At 38.2% G+C, this 19611-nt stretch overlaps 1 pseudogene; it reads right to left on the bottom strand.

Annotated features, from left to right (window-relative positions):
* Positions 1-334: 334 nt before the first annotated feature.
* LOC109250959 (prolyl-tRNA synthetase associated domain-containing protein 1-like) lies at positions 335-18304 on the bottom strand (annotated as a pseudogene).
* Between the last annotated feature and the right edge of the window lie 1307 nt (positions 18305-19611).

Here is a 19611-nt window from a genome sequence, read left to right on the forward strand (position 1 = left end):
GTTTAAGCCCTGCATTAGGCTCTGTGCTGACAGCTCAGAGCCTGGAGCCTGCTTCAGATTCTGTCTGTCTCTCTCTGCCCCTTCCCCTGCTCGTGCTCTGTCTCTCTCTCAAATATAAATAAACATTAAAAAATTTTTTAAACAAAATGCCTTGAAAATGTAAAAGTCATTTATCATTAAAGTTAACTTTCTGCTAACTTTGACACTTTCAGTTGATATTTGATATCCTTACAAAAGGAGATCTGATTCTTTTCTTCATCTCTTTCTGTACATTGTACGTTGCATACACCAGGCTTGTTAATTGATAAAGCAGCGTCTCGTAGGACCAAGAAGATCAGTCAGAATCAACTTTCCTGAAATCAAATCCTGGCTCATCTGTACAATCATGGACAACTTCGCTCAACTTCTCTGCACTCGACTGAATTATCTGTAAAATGATAAGAGATTCCAGAAGGTCCTTTTCTGACTTGAATTTCTCTGCCTATGGATGAATATCATCAAGTCACTTTGAGAATTACATGGGTATCATTGGTTTTAATTTACTTATTCAACAGAGAGAACTAGTGGTTCAGATAATGCAAAAGAATGTCATGAAAATAACATTATAGCTTTAAAAACACTAAGAACAAGTATTGCTACAACAGACTAAACTCATTTGTAAAGCCCCAACATCCTTAGCTCTGTCCTATTTTTACAAAAGACAGGGAATACAAGGGAAGGAGTTTACTTACTTAAAAGGAAGAAACAACTATTAACATACATAACAAGTCATTGACAATAGTAGAGTATTATGAGGCAAGTGTAATCTCAAAGAACCTTTAAATAAATGCTTTTGTGGCCAGTTTTTAAAATTATCTTTATATTCAGAGATAGCAGCTGTCATACTGATACATAAACCATATATAGTTATATATAGTGTGTACTTACCTTGTATGTTCAGAACCAATAATATTTTGCAATATGAGCATGAAACTATCATCTCTTGACTTATGGCTGTAACATCCATCGAAGACCTGAGAACACTAGATTTAAACTCTTTTTCTTCTTTGGCCTAAAATATTCTTATCTCATTTAAAAGCTTGTATCTTTAAAAAAAAAAAAAAAAGGCATGAAACTTTCAGCTTGCATTTTCCTAACCTCAAAAGTAATTACTGCATAAACAGTTGCATATCTACACAATGGAATACCACGCTTCTGTATAAAAAGAATGCAAACTGCTTCTACATTGCTGTGGAAGAAGCCTTCAGGATACATTATAAGGAAAAAAGAGAAAGGTAAAGAACAATCTTTGTAGTATGCAATTTTTTACTAAGAAATGGAGAAATAACATATCTTCGTACCTGTATATATAAAGAAATACTGAAGGATACAAAAGAAACTCAAAATCATGGTTATTTCCAATCATCTTCTTTACACGTCATTTTGATTTTTAAGCCACAGGACTACATTGCCTATACAAGAAAACTTACAAAACTTAAATTATTTTTATCTTATTCGATAAAAGCAAAACAAAACATGGAGTAAAAGGAGAGCTCTTTTTTCTTCATCTTTCTTATCACGAAGCAGATTAATAAGATAGAACCCAAGCTTGTTCCTGTGTATTGTCCAATTATTGTCCTCATTTTTATCAGAATGGGGGAATTAAGAGTGCTGCTATTTTCGCCAGGCTACTGTGCACTATAAAATGAATGTTTTTAGAAGAGTCCTTTTTGCATTCACTCGGAATAAAGACTTATTTCCGTCCATAGCTGCTTCTGGAAGCTTCAGCTGTAATCGAAGCCCTGCAGATGCTCAGGTCGGCCCCGAGTCCCAGAAACAAAGCAGCAGAGGCCTGGGCGCTCCGCATGTTTGTGTTCATGTTTGCTTGGGTTGCTATTGTTTGTGGAAGGGCTGACATTAATGCAGTGAAAGAAATCTATTTTCTGTGACGCTAAATGTTTTCATTTGCCATGTAATCATATGTATAGTCCCTATTCCTGATGAATTGTGAAGCAAGCTGGTGAGGATGTCTGAATTCTCTGTACAGCAGGAAGGCGTAGTAATGCCAGTCCTGTACAAGGCAGGTTAACAGAAGCAAGTAGGATATTAATTTTTATAGTAATCTGTAATTTTCCTTAGTTTATTTTTCATATACCTCACTCTCACTTTTAAGAATAATTTATCCATAGTACTTATGGTTAATACATGTATCCAAAAATGAAAAAAATATATATAATCCATAATCCGTACATCAAAAGCTATAAAAGGTGGGGTGCCTGGGTGGCTCAGTCGGTTAACTATCTGATTCTTCATTTTGGCTCAGGTCATAATCTCACAGTTCGGGAGTTCAAGTCCCACATCGGGCTCTGTGCTAACAGCGGGGAACCTGCTTGGGATTCTCTCCCTCCCCTCTCTCTTTCTAATTAAATAAAATAAACACATTAAAAAAAACTACAAAATCAATTACTGCTGCTTTTCAGCTTTATGTTTCATGACTTGTTGACTCTAAATATTCTTACAGATATTGGTAATGGGGTTATAGACTAGGAGTTTCTGTATTATCTGCTCCAAAAATTTTAGGACAAAATATAAGCCCCGAGATAAGACAATTTGTTAAAATTTGTTGAATGGATTAGGTAAAAAGAAAAAAAGCTAAGTAGAATGGTTAGGAATTTTCTTCTCTGAAAATGAACATTTCAATGTGAAAGTGTTCTCACAGAGTTACTAACCCAGCAAGAGTTACATTACCAAACACTGAAGTATAATTCTTAATGGATGTTTCTTCCAGCTGACTCACCACCCTTGTGCTTACTTTAAAATCTTTCAGTCACTAATTCTGTGCCAATTAAATAAAAATTTTAAAAGAATTTGACAAACGTTAACAAAATAGCCGTCTTCTCTAATTTTTCATAAATTCCTCCTATCTACACATCTAGTCCTATAGAGTTGGATTCTTAAATTTGGAGAAGAGGAACAAAGGGTGGGGATAAGCGTACATTGTTATGTTATTTATGACAACAAATGGCCTTTAGAGTATCAACTACGTAGTCCTACGTATCGAGTGGCAAATTTTGAAATGTTTCAACAAATACTTACTTGAAGATATTTCAAACAATGTTCAAATAACCATTTGCTTCATGTATTAGGACTTAATTTCACACTGACCTTGAGTCACTGAGGCATTTTAATGTGGCTTCTGAATCATCAGAGATGCAATTATGAAATAATTTAATTTTACTGCTAAGAATATGTTAATATGAATTATATGAAATTATTACACAGGAGTAATAATCTCTCCATATAGTTGTTTATATTAACAAGAATATTAAGTTCATAGACATTTACATTGGTCACATGTTTGGAATTTGCTATACTTGCCAAATTTGAAAATAAATGGTAACAGTAAACAGTGATGATAATGCTTTAGAGATGTCCTTTAGATGCATAGGTTTTGACTTTCAGAATGTTTTTTTTAATTCTTTTTTTTAATATTTATTTTTGAGAGAGAGAGTGTAAGCAGGGGACGGGGCAGAGAGAGCGGGACATACAGAATTAGAATCAGGTTGCAGGCTCTGAGCTGTCAGCACAGAGTCCCATGTGGGGCTTGAACTCATGAACAGTGAGATCGTGACCTGAGCTAAAGTCAGATGCTTAACCAACTGAGCCACCCAGGTGCCCATCAGAATGCTTTTTTTAACTTTTTCATATTTAAGTAAGCGATCCTGCTCTGAATGGCCACAGTCCCTTCTACTGCATGTTATATTGCAATTCTCTGTTTGCATATTCATCTCTCCTCAAAGATACTCAGTGTCTAGAGGACAAGGACTATCTTACTCATGCATGCTGTGTGAACATAGGGTGATTTTTTTAGGGGGAGGGTTGGAAAACAAGGTTTTTGTTTTGTTTTTAGTTTCTATCAAGATGTAATTGACATGTAACATTATATTAGTTTCAGGTGTACACCATACTGATCAATATATGTACATACTGCAAAACGATCATCATGATAAGTCTAGTTAACTTTCATTACCACACATCGTTACAATTTTTCTTGTGATGAGAATTTTTAAGATCTACTCTCTTAGCAACTTTCAGAAATACAATACGGTATTATTAACGACAGTTCCCACGCTACACAACTTTGAGTTTCATTGAATAATCCAGCTGTTGCCTATTTCTGTTTCACAGATGCCCCGGCCTCTATGCAACAAACCTGTACTGAACTCCTGTGGTACGACTGACAGCATATTAGGACAAGCAAAGGAAAATGAAATGAACAAAAATCCAGAGATACTTGTGGTTGATCTCCGGTCAGTGTCATCTAGTGAAAGAAAAAAAATACACAGACAATTAATTACAATGCAAGGAGATGAGTGCTGTTGGGGTCAGAGGGGATATAGAGAAAGAAGGAAGCAAGTGTGGAGATGAGGAGGTGACACATGAGTATAGTTCTAAAAAGTGACCCGAGGTTTGTTCGCACAGTGGGAAGAGAGCACATACAAGGTATGGATCAAGGAGAGACCCTCAGTGATGGGGACCGGAAGAAGTTCAATGGGTCTGGGTCGTAGAGTTTGTGGTTGGCACTGATAGGAGCAGATACTGGAAAGGAAGACTGAGTAGATGTAGAGTTTTGGTGCACACACCTTTGGACTATGCATGGCAAGATGCAGACAGAGAAAGCAGGAGAGAGATGAATAGTGTGTTGGGTGGACTGGAAGCAAAGGAGAGATGCAGAAAGAAAAACGTACTTTGAAGCTACTTATGAAACAGCTTCCTTCTATAGCACTAGGCAGTTTGCTAGGCTATCCATAAATATGATGCTATTTAATCCTTGCAACAGCCCCATGGGTTGGGTACCATTTTCCTTTACAGATGAGAAAAGTTTACTGGTGTTAAGTCACTTGCCCAAACGCGAGACAGGTAAATGGCACAATCAGGATTCAAACCCAGATGCATGTAACTCTGCAGTGTATGCATAGAGCCACTAAAATCCATGCCTTGTATGTACTTTTAAAAATGGATGCTACTGGGAATAACAAAGGAGATAAAAACCAAATGATCAGAGGGGATAAAAAACAAAAACAAAACAAAACGGGGAACTTGTACCTTGGCCATTCTCATTATGCAACTTGCGTTCCCTCCAGAGGCATGCTGGGAACGCCTGCCTTGGAGCACAGACACTCTGATCCACAGAGTTTGATAATGATTGCAATAAGAGCATGATGTTGAGGTGATTACTATTACACTTGTTATGCTAATGCAATCTTTAAATGAAGGCAGCCAGTAGAAGCCTTTTTGTAAACTGTGCAGGTCGAATTTTACCAGAGCCCTAAAACCGCTGGAGGAAAAAACAAAACACTACAACAGTAGCACAGTGGCATATGCAAGTAGATTTAGGTCACCCGGAATATGTAATTTTGGGGCAAATTGCCTGATATCCTCGCTATTTTATGTACTCTATTGTTTGAATATCCACATTATTAGTTTGCTCTCCTTTGGCCTGTGAAATTGATCTTATGAATTTTCTTCTCAATCTATTTCAGTAGGTGTTCTAATTTACATTTAAAATATCTGGGCAGTGAAGTGATAGCCCTGAGAGACTTTATTACACTGATACTGGTGAGTATGAGTGTGTACACGTTGTGTTGGTTAATCTCTCAGGGAGGGGTAGGAGAGGGGCCCCAGAATAGATGGAGCGCTCTCAACCATGACATATTTAGCTCTGTTTTCCTTCATCTGACTTGCCATTTCAGTCCTTAAAAAGCAAGGCATCAAGTAAATGTTAAGTGCAGGGATTTATTTATTTAATTCTTGGCAACTGAAAAACATAGTTGGATTAAGCGTGTAGTCTTGAGCTACAAAGCTACTTACATCTATCATCGAACAGGGCTGATTTCGTGGTTGGGAGTCTCAATCCACATTTAATTAAACTTTGCTGTTTCAAATGAAAAGCTCAGGAACACACACACACACACACACACACACACACACACACACACACGAACTGTTTGGGTTTAGTATAATGCTTCTGTGGCTGCCCGAATTAGATTGATTTCATTGCATCCTGACTGATCTATCTTAACAGGAAAAATCTAATTTGCTCCATTTTTGCCTGTGCCCCCCTGACGTGTTTTATTTGGGAAGAATTTGTAGAATTTGAGTTGTTGGAATACTTCTGAAGGCTCAATATTCAGATTTATATTATAGCCTTGTAAAATTCTAGCAATGATAAATAATGTGAGTAAATAAAATTTTGACCAAATTACAAGACCCAGAACATCTGATTTTATAGAGGATACTTGTAAAATACATAGAAAGCGATGTCAACATTAGTGCCTTTTATGAAGATCTGAAACTTCAGTAGGTTGAAGAGCTGAAGAACTGGGATGCCTGGGTGGCTCAGTCAGTTAAGCATTCGTCTCAGGTAATGATCTCACACTTTGTTGGATCGAACCCCACGTCTGGCTCTGTGCTAAAGGTGCAGAGCCTGCTTGGGATTCTCTGTCTCCTTGTCTCTCTGCTCCTCCCCTGCTCACGCTCTCTCTCTCTCTCTCAAATAAATAAACTTTTATTTTTTAATTTAAAAAATTTAATGTTTATTTTTGGGAGAGGGAGAGGGAGAGAGAGAGAGAGAGAGAGAGAGAGAGAGCATGAGCAGGGGAGGGGCAGAGAGAGAGTGAGACACAGAATCCCAAGCAGGCTCCACGCTCTGAGCTGTCAGCACAGAGCCCAATGTGGGGTTCGAACTCCCAAACCATGAGATCATGACCTGAGCCAAAGTCAAACGCTTAACCAACTGAGCCACCCAAGTGCCCCTCAAATAAATAAACTTAAAAAAAAAGAGCTGAAGAATGTAAGAAAGATTTCAGTGAGTAAGTTACGTGTCCCTTATCCCCCATGTAAACACAAATGCATTATGGCTTATATTACATGAGAAGGGAGGGAAGGGAGGGAAATGTGGTTGGATATCAATAAATAGAATATCATATATTTTACAATCAGGGCATTATAGATTTTCTACTAATTTCCAATTATACAGCAGTGTTCTTCTGAGGATCTCAAAGAACTTTATATTAATTCATAAAATACATTAGCCTATTAAAAGTAGACATTATGCTATTGTTACCATATGTCCTGCCTTAAAACAAGCAAGTATATATTAATTACCATTTATCATAAAGAACAAGCATAGGTTATTATTTCAATTTGCTCTTATATTTTTATGAAAATTAATATTTATAAATCTCTGCCTTCTATTATTTTCATAGTAATAGTCTATTATAAGATAAAATAACCTATTTCTTTATAATAAAAGATTGCAATTATAAATGCATACTTAAAAATTAAAAGTTGAAGCAGTCACTAATATTAGGAAACAAGAAAATAGTGTAATAATGTCCAAATTATTACCACATAACTGACAACGAAAAAATTAAATTACCAAAATTTTATGATCCTCACAAGAAAGAATTACGTTATTAGACAAATAGGCCATTTTGAATATTGTTTTTGTTAGTATTAATGTGAAAAGTACATGGTTTGCAAGATGAGAACTGATGTAGTCATATGAACCATTCCTTTGAGTTCAGTTCAGCCCAGAACCCATCCTAGAATTACATCATAAATCTAATTACCTAATCAGGTTTTTAAAAAACCCAAACAGTTTTTGTTCAAGTTGGTCTAATAATTAAGAGAAATTTTGACTGAATGCCTGAATTATGAAATAAATGCTCTATATCATCTAAGTTCAAAATGTATTTGCAAACCTTTCTCAATTACATTAATTATGCAAGTATTTTGCCTAGTATTAACAAACATTGAAAATTGCTCACTATCCATAAACAAATAAGTTGCCAGATTTGGACTGAGCATGTCCTGTGAGGCCAAAGTAGCCAGGTCAATACTTGAGAGATCATAAAGAGGCATTGCTTTGGGAACAAGGTCTAATCATATTAAGTTCTTAATCATAGACTGTAAAGATACTGCTTAGTCATGGTTTATATTTTGGCATTGCATATACATGACCTGCTTGGTGCAAGGCTGTTGGGTCCCAGCAGGGAATATTTAGCCTATTCAAACAAGATACTGGCAGAGAGTTTAATAAAGAATCTATTTACAGAGGTGTGACTAGGGGTATGGGGACTCAGGACAGATGCAGAAGCATCCGGGCAATGGAAAAAAGCCATCACCACTCCTGGACTCAAAAGATCAGAGTAAGGGGGTTGTAAGTTGCACGGTGGGGGGGAGGGAGACTGAGCTGTGGCCTTTGGTATGGGAGCATAGCCCTCATCACCACTCAGTAGGGAAGGAACCAGGGGATAAATATCCTAATCTCACTGTGTCCTCTGCTAAACTTCACTAATTTCCCATTGGCTGAGCCTAATCAGAAAGAGGAGACCAAGAGAGACCAGTGACGGAAGCTTCTGAAGATCAGCTTCCTGAGGTACAAAACCACTGGAGAAGGGTGAGGACTGAGTCTAGATGGACAAACAGACAATAGCCGCACAGCAGAGGAGTGAAGAAGGGTAATGACCAGTGCTATGCTGAGCCAAATATCTGTGATAATGATTCCAGCTTTATTTCAAATTTTTATATTTTGTTCATCATGTATTTTTGCACTCGTTTTGATGTTTTATCAAAATTAATGCTATTATAGTAACTTATCTTGAGCACTGGGTTTTTTAGCGACCCCTTAAATTTTGCACCCTAGCTATGGCCTTGCTCCCCTCTCCACCTAATGTCAGCCCAGGTGATTGGATGTTCTGCATTCTGCTTTTTAGTGGTCACTCTGAAGTGCACTGTGTGTTTTGTTATGTTTGTGAGTGTTTTACAACCTAAGTTCTGAAAAAAATGTGAGCAGACTTGATATATTTTATGACATAAAATCTGAGGAGTTCCCTTGTTTTGAAATAAGCAAGGTCGTGTCTACTAATAAACTTCCTCTGCAGGAAAGCTTCTTGTCTTTGATTCCGAATATGATCTGATTTCTAGAGATAAGCTGTACTTGAGTGAAAGCTGCTGTAATTAAATTATCAGTAGCAGTCTATTTTGTGGCTTGCCCAATAGATTTATTTGTTTAACTCTGAGACTAATATCTTTCTGTCCACTCCCTAGACTGTACGATTTATGAAGGCAAGGAGAGGGGTTTGTGGCATTGCTTTTGTTTTCGTTTTCCCTCACCGCTGCAGCCCTCAAAACTTGCAGCTATTAGGCAATCAATAAACATTGATTGACTAAAGTAAACGAGTTAATCAACCATCATAGTATAAGAACCATGGGTTTTAGATAACACATCTCCTTGTTAACAAGGTTTAAGGAAAATAGGACAACAACCTCACTGGATGACCCAGGGTATTCTTTCATGATGTCGTCTGTGATGATTTAGAATCAATATTCAGCTTTAGGAGGGCGCCTGGGTGGTGTAGTCAGTGACGCATCTGACTCTTGGTTTTGGTTCAGGTCACGATCCCAGGGCGGTGAGACCGAGCCCAGCATCAGGCTCTGCGCTGACAGCATGAAGCCTGCTTGGGATTCCCTCTCCCCACCCCACCCCCGATGCTCCCCCGCTCACGCTTGCTCTCTCTCTCTCAAAATAAATAAACACTTTAAATGATTCTGACTACTTTAAAATTCCTAAATATCTAAAGCACTGATGTTTTGAATGTCAAGATAGTTTTATTATTTAGGACATTACATGCTCTTTATTACTTTTTAGTAGGGATGTTCACAATGAATGTGGCATGAATCTAGATGAGCTTAACTTTGGGAACTAGAAGTTGCTATGTCAGATGGTAATATTTGAGTATAGCTAAGGAAATGCCTCTGTGGTACTGCAGTGGTGAGTAACACTTGCCTGATGATCTAATTAACTCCATCAGCATTTCCCAAATGTGTTCTTGTGGGATGTTAATAGGTGATGCGTGGTCTGTATGTGTTTGTGTGCGTGTGTGGGGGGGGGCGGGGGGTGGTTATATGGCCAGACACTTCTAATAAATGCTGAGTTAAACAGATTCTTTATTTTATGTCTCCTCAGAGCCTAAGATGTTTTGAATCTCCAAGAGGGAGATGTCACAGTGGCCAGTATATTTGATTACAAGACCCTTTTCTCTATAGTATTTCTCAGGGAAATCCTGGTGTGCCCAGTAGTAAGACTTTCAGTTCTGTATTAACTTCCTATGGCTGCTGTTAGCAAATGGCCACAAAACTAGTGGCTTAAAACAACACAAATTAATACAGCAATAGTTTTGGAGACTGTAATTCTGAAATGAGTTTTACAGGACTACCATCAAGGTGAGGGCAGGGCTGGGTCCTGGAGTCTTCAGGGAAGAATCCCTCTCCTTGCCTCCTGGGTTTGCAGGGGCTGCCTCATTCTTCGGCTCACATCACTGTAATTTCTGCTTCTGTTGTCACTTCTCCCTCTTTCCTGCAAAATCAGCAAAGACCGTCCTAGAATCACATTTAAATATGGCCCATTAATTTTATAATTGAACTCAAAATATGTGTTGAGCATCCACTCTGTGTATTACTTTCACTCATATCATGTGAAGTGTTCTTCTGATTAAATGCAGTCCCAGTCCCCAAATAATTTATCATTTAATTATAGACATAAACGTAGTTACCAGATATCCACATCCCAAGGAACAATTTGAATGGCCTAAAATAAGTCACAAAAGTGCTTGAGGATTCAGAGAGAGTAGATAAAACATTGAATTGGGGAATAATACTGGGGTTCACGAAGGAGGTGGGGGAATGGACCTTAAAGAATATATAGGTTGTAACCAGTTAAAATTTGAAGGAGAAGCTAGCAGAGGATGAAATATCAGTGCAAAATGAACATCACAGATCCTGATACACAGAGCATGAAAATATTCTGGTGAAGCGCATAAACTCAGTGTTTTGAAAGTGGGGCTAAGAGCCAAGTTGGATTGTAATGTTCGAGACGTGTAAAAGATTGAAAAAGCAGGTTGAAGACAGATGGTACACTTTCTTAATGTTTTGAATGAGGTAATTTTTCTTAACTTGGTAGGTAATTAATTTGGCCATTTATCATGTTTTTCAACAAATAATTCTAAGTACCTAATCCGTGTCTGACACTCTCTAGGCGCAGGCGGTAATGAAGCCACATCATCACCGAGAAGTGGTGAAATCGCGTAGAGTTTTAAAAGTACATGCTGGCCATGGAATAGAATGAATGGGGTATTATGTTGGTTTGCTAGAACTTCCAAAGAAAAGCACCACAGACCAAGCAGCTTTAACAACAGAAATGTACTGTCATAGTTGTGGAGGCTACAAGTTGAAACCAGGATACTCCCTCTGAAGGTACTAGTGGAAGAACTGTTTCAGGCCTTTCTCTTGGTTGCTTATAGTTCCTTGGGTCTGGAATTACATTCCAGTCTCTTCAGGTACCATTCTCTCTGTGGGCCTATCTCTGTTTCTATGTCCAAATGTCCCCTTTTAGAAGGACAACATCATATATAATTAGGGCTCACTCTAATGGCCTCATTTTAACTTGATCAGCCTTAACCACCTCGTTTCCAAATAAGGTCACATTCACAGGTATGGGCTTAGAACTTCAGCATCTTTTGGGGGTGGAGACACAACTCACCCCATAACAAATGGGAAGTGGGCAAGTGAGGGTGGGAAATCCAGAATTGTTTTGTGCTTGAAGCAAAACAGGGGAATTTGCAGTACCCCCTTAATAAATAACAACAGCCTTAGTTAGGGTCCTAGCAGTGGGATGGGAAGAGGCACCAGCCGCAGTGTGGAGCCTGCCTGCTGTAGCACTATTTATAATGAATCTATTTTTAAAAACTTCCTAGTAAGCAACACAACCTCTCATTTAAAGTTCATCTGCTAAAGATGCAATAGAACTATAAATTTTCTGGAATCTGCAACTCTCCCATCCATTTCTCATCATGATTCTCTTTCTGCTATTGACCAGATAATGGAAATAATCAGCACTGTCTACACAGCATAGATATTTTTATTTATATTAAACTGAATACACTTTTTCTCCCCGAAATGATAAACATTGCATTTTAAAGTGATTTTTTTTCCTTTTCCTATAGGCTACATTTCTTACTTAATGTCTCAGCAAGTTGAAGATTTCAACATTGTTTTAAATTTGAATCAAATGTATATCTTTTTTTTTTTAATGTAAGCAAATTGCAATCATCTGGTGGTAAATGTTGTCAAGAATCATGCAGTACTTAAGTCTTTTTCAAGAAACTTGTCATGCATAAAATCCTTGATGTATGAATTCCTGCAGCCCTGTCTTTCCTAATGAATGTTCTGAGAGGACTTCAAAAAGACAAATTAAAATCAGTTGTCCCTGACATGAATATCTAGAGAATATCAAGAGCTTTTTAATAAATTCATTTAAAGATGAATACACGCCAAAATGTTTTTATTCTCATTCTTAGAACTGATAGATTGTCAACATTCATTAATGTGGGTGAAAATAACATTATATTGCAAAATCATCAATGGAAAATAAATATTAAATTGAAATGTCACATATATTTTGATGACCAATAGTTCCACTCCCGCATATTAAAATTACACATGAATATCATGCGACCGGTTCCTGGTCACTGAGGAGTGTTCACTATTTCTCCTGAGAAATACATTACTACTTGCCCTCTCTCTTCACCACCTTCTGGCTCAAATCTCTATTTCTTTGCTTCTGAAATTGCCCAAGGTCACCTCCTAGGCAGCCAGCCAGTCTAAAAGAATCAAAGTAGCTGTTTTACAGGGTTTTGCTCATTGTTAGTTTAGCAAACTCTTTCCATGTTCCGTGTTTCCCTCTGACGCACATCTCAGAAGAATGAAAGTGGCTCACAGTTGTGCATTTGTGTTCTCAGAAATTACTGTTCCTGCATAATTGCCTTATATTCAGAATGTTCTGACAAGAATCTTGTCTCTCTTACAATTAGGAGTGGTAGAATGTAGTTTGCCATCCCAATGCCAAGAACAAAACTCAAATCTCTTTAAGATTCCCAGCTGGCAAGCTATGAATTCTTATTGCAAACAAGAAAGATTTAAGGAGGTTTACAAAAGAAGTTGTAAGGAATTAGTCAGGGTTCCAGTATTTCTTGCCAAATCAAAGTGTTGTTGGGTTATAATTACTTCAATTAGAAACAGGTTATATTTTCCTTGAAATATATACAGATTTGTAATCCAAAGGAATATTGCTCTGTGCCCTTTCTCTTCTTTCTCTCTGTCTCTTGTCTCTCTCTCTCTCTCTCTCTCTCCCTATTTACAAATTTGGTGGGAGCTAAAAAACAATTTTGCCCCCTTCCGAATTTTGTCTGTGTCTGAGCCCTGGCCTACAACTGTTAATAACTCCCAGCCTTCTTGAAAAGGTGATAACAAGGCAGTCTTGACATTTAGTGCAAATTCATCCCCACTGCTGGGAAAACCACTAATGCCGGGGCCCGCTAATGGTGCATCAATAATCTTTGTGTCATAGGTGAAGACTAGTAAAATTAGCACTTAATGTGGGCAATTCTTTCTGGTCTCCCTAAGTAAATTTATGGAAGGAAGTGGATTAGTCTTTCTCTACTCTCAGCTCCTCTATTTTTAATGTATTCTTTCTTCCTTGAAGGCATCCTTCATTTTCATGGATTTCACATCAACCTCCTCCAGGTTGACTTTTAGCACTTCCGTAAGCTGGCCTACAGCACCTCAATTATCTGACCCCAATTTAACTTTCCAGCTCCATCTACTTCCTCTCCCTTTCTCCTCCTTCCTTCCTGCTTCCTTTGGTCTTGACACAGTGGAGTTCCTCTGCTCCCCACGCTGATGCTCTTTTACACTGCTGTGCTTGTTATTCTGATGACCTTCTTTAATTTCTCTATCAAAAAATGCATTCAGCTCGGTAGTTTTCTCCCTAATGGAGTCTTCACTTGAAATCCTTTCCTAAAGCCTTAGTGAATTTTCCTTTAAAAAAAAAAAATTCACAAAGTACTTTATCTCTGTTCTAGCATTTAGCATATTTCATTAAAACTATGTAAGAATTCACCCAGAGTAGATGCTCACTAAATATATTTTTCCAGCTTTATTGAGATGTAATTGACATAAAACACGGTGTGATTTTAAGATGTATAATGTGTTGACTTGATATTTTATAAAATTACCACCATAGTATTAGCTAACAGTGCCACATCATGTAACTACCTTATGTTTGTAGTGAGGACATTTAAGACTTGACTCTCTTAGCAAGTTTCAAGTATTTAATACAGTGTTATTAACTATAAGCACCATGATGGACACGAGGTGCCCAGAATGTATTCATCTTATTGGAAGTTTGTACTCGTTGACCTGCATCTCCCACTTATCCCCTCCATAGTCCCTGGTAACCATTATACTACTCCCCGGCTTTTTTTGGATTCTACGTATCAGTGCTATTGTACGGTATTTGTCTTTCTCTCTGATATTTCACTTGGCATAATGCCCTCAAAGTTCATCCATGTTTTTCTCAGATGGCGGCATCTCCTTCTTTCTCACGGCTGAACGATATTCTATCGTGTATGCATTCCATACCTTCTTTATCTACTCATCCAGTGGACACTTAGGTTGTTTCCCTATCTTGGTTAATAATGCTGCAACGGAAGTGCAGATATCTCTTTGAGATCCTATTTGCATTTCCTTATACAGCTCAATAGCAAATAAAATAAAACAAAATAAAATAAAATAAAATCTGACTAAACAATGAGCAGAATACTTGAATACACATTTTTCCAAAGAAGATACACAAATGGTCAACAGGTACAGGAAAAGGTGCTGGATGTCACTTTATCATTAGGGAAATACAAATCAAAACCACAATGAGGTATCACCTCACCCTTGTCAGAATGGCTGTCATCGAAAATGACAAGGAAAAAAAAAAAAAAAAAAAAAAGAAAATGACAAGGAATAACAAGTGGATGTGGAGAAGAGGGAACCCTCGTGCATTATTGGTACAAACGTAAACTGGTGCCGCTATTATACAAAACGGTATGGAGTTTCTTCAAAAAATTAAAAATAGAACTAACATATGATCCAGAAATCCCACTTCTGGGCTTTTATCCAAAGGCAATATTTCTTTAATTAATGAATGACTTATCTTTATTCTCAGCACTTTCTTCACCATATTGTCCCTGCATTAGAAGCGCCCTCCTCTCTAACACTCGGGAGCTATACATTTCTCTGGAGTAGACTTTTTCCCTTTGCACCACAACCGCTCATTTACATGGTGTTTCCTCCCATCTCGACTAGATTGCAGACTCCTTGAGGTCACAGTCCCGTGTTATATTCTGAGTCTAACACTGTGCCTAGCACACAGTGGTCACCTAGGGAGTACTGGGTGCATGAATGGATAAACTCAAAGGGCAGGGTGTCCAGTCCCAGGATTTGTGACTACAATGACTATTTTTCCCATTGATGTCTGGCTGTATTTCTGATTTGTGTCACCCAATTTAACTTGTGGATATAGACTGTTTCCGATTTTACTTGTATTTGTTTCTTGCTTATAAATACTGTCTCTCCACTGAGCTGAGAACCCGTGGAGGTCTTACAGCTCACATCTCCCTGACAGAGAAGAATGGATTGCTATAGTGATGTGGGCTCTTAGGGACTTGGGATTCTCCTCTTTGCAGGAATTACCTCTAAAACAATTGCACTGGAGCTCATGGAGCCTCTCTAAAACATAATATGTGTTCAGTCAAGTGAAACTGTATTATGGAGAATATATGAAAACCCAGTGAAGGTGGTATAAAGTACTTTCAGAAAGGATCTCAGTAAAGATCCTCATAGCACATTATCCACAAGGTAATCATCAATTAGTCTGATCAGTATTAGATTTGGTTCATAGTCTACATTTTCCAGAAGTCTTCATGGAAAACTACAAATTTGGAGAATTTTTACTCTCTCATCCAAAGCACTGAACATTGGATAAGGAATCTGAATCTGATCTAGAAAGCTATGATTGAGTTTCTCCATTTTACTGTGGAAAATATGCAGAAAGTTCAAACTGGAAAAATATTTTGTCTCAATTGTCTCGTGTTAATGAGAGAATGAAAGATACTTTTTACCTTGATGTACATTTACAGTTGACTCCAAAATACCACTTTCCTCAGTTGAGCTGATAAAACTAGATTTTCAATTACCTTTTTAAAAAAGATGCTCTAATTACTGGCAATTCAAGTGGTGTGAGTATTCAACTGTCTTGTTTGATTGTCATAGATATTTACTCCTTTTATCTAGGAGCATCCTTTATCATTTTTCATGCTCGCTTTTGTTTTCTGAGGGAACAATGAAGAAAATAATTCCTAGAGAACAAAGAATCAGAAACCACAAATTACCTGAAAGATTTAGGGATTTACGCCCTTTGGAATCTAAACCTAGATGATGTTTTTGTAAGAGGAAAGCAAGTCTAGAAGCTATTCCAGTTTGAAAGAACCTGGTGTCAAAATGCTGAAGGGCTGTGGAATGTAACATTTGAGTTCGTTTGAGGCCTCTACACCTGCAATAATTACCAGCCCAATGTAATGCCAAGCTCCAGCCGGAGAAAAAAATGAAATCAGTTCTATGATGAATTCTTCACAAAACTATCAAATCAACAGTTTCAGAACTTCACAACTTAATTTTCTGTCTAGGTTACATATGCATCATCCAGGTTCTGTATTTTTTTTTAATTTTTTTTTAACGTTTATTTATTTTCGAGACAGAGAGAGACAGAGCATGAATGGGGAGAGGACCAGAGAGAGAGGGAGACACAGAATCTGAAGCAGGCTCCAGGCTCTGCGCTGTCAGCACAGAGCCCGACGCAGGGCTTGAACTCACAGACCGAGAGATCGTGACCTGAGCAGAAGTCCGCCGCTCAACCGGCTGAGCCACCCGGGCGCCCCCAGGTTCTGTATTTTTTACTATAGTTTTAAAGTTTCATTTCTGGAGAAGAAAACAAGATTGCTGGTCAACTATATTAAATTTTAAAACAATACGTTAATTAACACAACTGCATTTCACATGGCTTATTATGTGGTGTGACCGATGGACAAAACATGATCATACATATCACAGGGACGTTTATCACTTACTATGTGATAAGCAACTGCTTTAAATGTTCTTCCTTATAAAGAAGATAGCAATGAATTCCTCACACAGTCTCTACAATGATGATGATGATATATTTAAAGGGCTGGCTTAGGATAAATGCTTAGCATATTTAGGCCATTTTATAAAACAGGTACGCTTTTATGAACTGAAAAGTTCCATTGCAGCAAAGCCACTGCCAAAGTGCCTCGTCAAATAATATGAATGACGAGGTCACCAGTTCTCCTGCATGTTAACATATTTTGTGATTATGTCTTTGGTGGGGAGTGGGGTGTTATTATACAAAAGTAAAGGAAAATGTAATAACTAATGGACTAGACAAGGAAGGATTTATAGTTCTTATTTAGAAGTCTGGAGTTGACTCAGGACAGGGTCAGCTTCTCATGAATGCTATCAAGGACTTGGATTCCTTCTATCACACTGTTCTTAATCCTTGGTTGTGGTTTTCATCCTCATGATCACAAGATGGCTCCTATGCTTCCAGTATCACATCTGAACTCCAGACACAAAAAGGGCAAAGAGATAAAGATCCAAAAACCTTCTCCACACAGAGATATCGTTGTTTTTATTTGTATAGGTAGTCATTTCCCAGCACATTTTCAATTCTATCTTTTTTTAAAAAAATAATCTTGTCACTTTTAATGTTTTTTTAAGAAATTACAAATAAGAAAAACAGCTTTCAGAAATAAACATATTCTAAACACCAGCCCGATTCGTTGCTTTTTACCAAAATTTAGCACCAGGAGATCATATCCCATCTTCTTCACAAATGTGGGAAAGTCTTCAGGGCTCAATCCCATGGTTGCAGCACTGGTCATTAGATGAAAGTACGCCTTTCTGCGTCTACCTTCCAAAAAAGCAGAATCCAGAACAAATTTCACATCTCCATCACCACAGAAGAGTGCCAAGGGTGTGGCACAGCTTTGGCCAACTTTTAGCTTTTCTAGCATGGCTGTTTCCTCAGCAAACCAAAGATCCCCACTCCCAACGCCTAACTGCTTGGCAAGATCATTTGAACATGAAGTGTCACCAGCCAATAGCTTTTTTTCTTCTTGTCTCTAAGAAATAAGTTCTTACTATGTGCTCCTTTCAAATGCTGGATATGAGGCGTCATTTCTTCAACTGTTCTTCAACTGTAAACACCTCCGGGTGCCCCACGACCTCCGTGCGGATGGCCAGGGTGCCCATCCGGCTGCTGCTCCAGTGAGGCCCACACCTCAGCACCCACCATGCTGCTGTCCTGACCAGCAGAGAGAGACTGCACAATTGTATCTTATTAATGAAAACAAAAAACAAAAAACAAAAAACAAACAAAAAAACCATACCACACAGTGATTCAACATCAAGAGGACTGAGAGCTTTTAGATTTCATCGGGGCACATACCCATGTCTCTGGGTTTTCTGCGCTTCTGTGTGGATACGCTGACGTAATAATAAAGGAAGAAAGGGCACTGGATAGTCAGCCAACAGTGTCAGCTACACTAGGATTCAAACTACGTATTTTGCAGCTTGTACGAAGGCATGCCTAAGTACGATTTCAAAAGGCAAGCATATTTAAAATCTTTTCAATCAATTTTGCCTTTCATGAGGTACTTTAGACCATAGTCCAGCTTAGCAAAAAGCATTAGAATAGGGCTGGAGTCCTGATCTGGCCTTGGGTCTGTTACTAGTTTACTGCTTAGCTTGATGGAAATTACCAAGTTATTCTGCATACCCTGGTGCATCAACTGAGGGGGTGGAAAGAGATGATGTCTAATATCACTCTCAGGTCTTAACTTCTGTGGTTTTATGATTGTTGTATTTCTCTCTTGCTCTTTCCAAATATTACAATCCCAAAGCTTAATAATTTCTTGGAAAAACTGAGCTTTGATTAAAACAATCATCCAAAGGCTATTTGTTGCTCTTAGAACTATGCTAGGAGGCATGTAAGACAGAAAACAAGTTAAAAACATGTTCCCTGTTCTCTACTGATGAAACTGAGTGCGTATGAAGTGGCCATTATTCACTGTGTGTGCAGAAGTTCCGAGAAGAGACAGGTCAGTATGAAGAAGCTAGAGACGGCACCATGAATGAAATGGAATTGGAACTCCTCTCAGTGGCATTTGAAATGAAATGCGAAGTAGAACGGAAGGATTTGGCTATGTGGAGAAGATACAGAGGCATGTCTCAAATGAAGGGTGACAGCATTAACAGAGATGGGAAGGGAAGCTTACTGTTTTGGGGGCCAAGGAAAGAGCCTATCCCAACTGAGTGAGTGAGCCTATGTTGGTGACTGATAGACCACAGGTTGATCATAGAGTTTGCACACCTTCTTCCTTCAATTCTTATTCTTTTTTTTTAAGTTTATTTATTTATTTTGAGAGAGACAGAGACAGTACGAGTCGGGGAGGGGCACAGATCGGGAGAGACCGAGAATTCCAAGCAGGCTCTGTGCTGCCAGCTGCAGACCCTGATGCGGGGCTTGAACCCAGAAACAGGAGATCTTGACCTGAGCCAAAACCAAGAGTCCACTGCTTAACCCACTGAGCCACCCAGGCA

The sequence above is a fragment of the Panthera pardus genome, unplaced genomic scaffold (assembly GCF_024362965.1).
Source record: "Panthera pardus isolate Hobbes unplaced genomic scaffold, ASM2436296v1 HiC_scaffold_13, whole genome shotgun sequence".
Taxonomy (NCBI): Eukaryota; Metazoa; Chordata; class Mammalia; order Carnivora; family Felidae; genus Panthera; species Panthera pardus.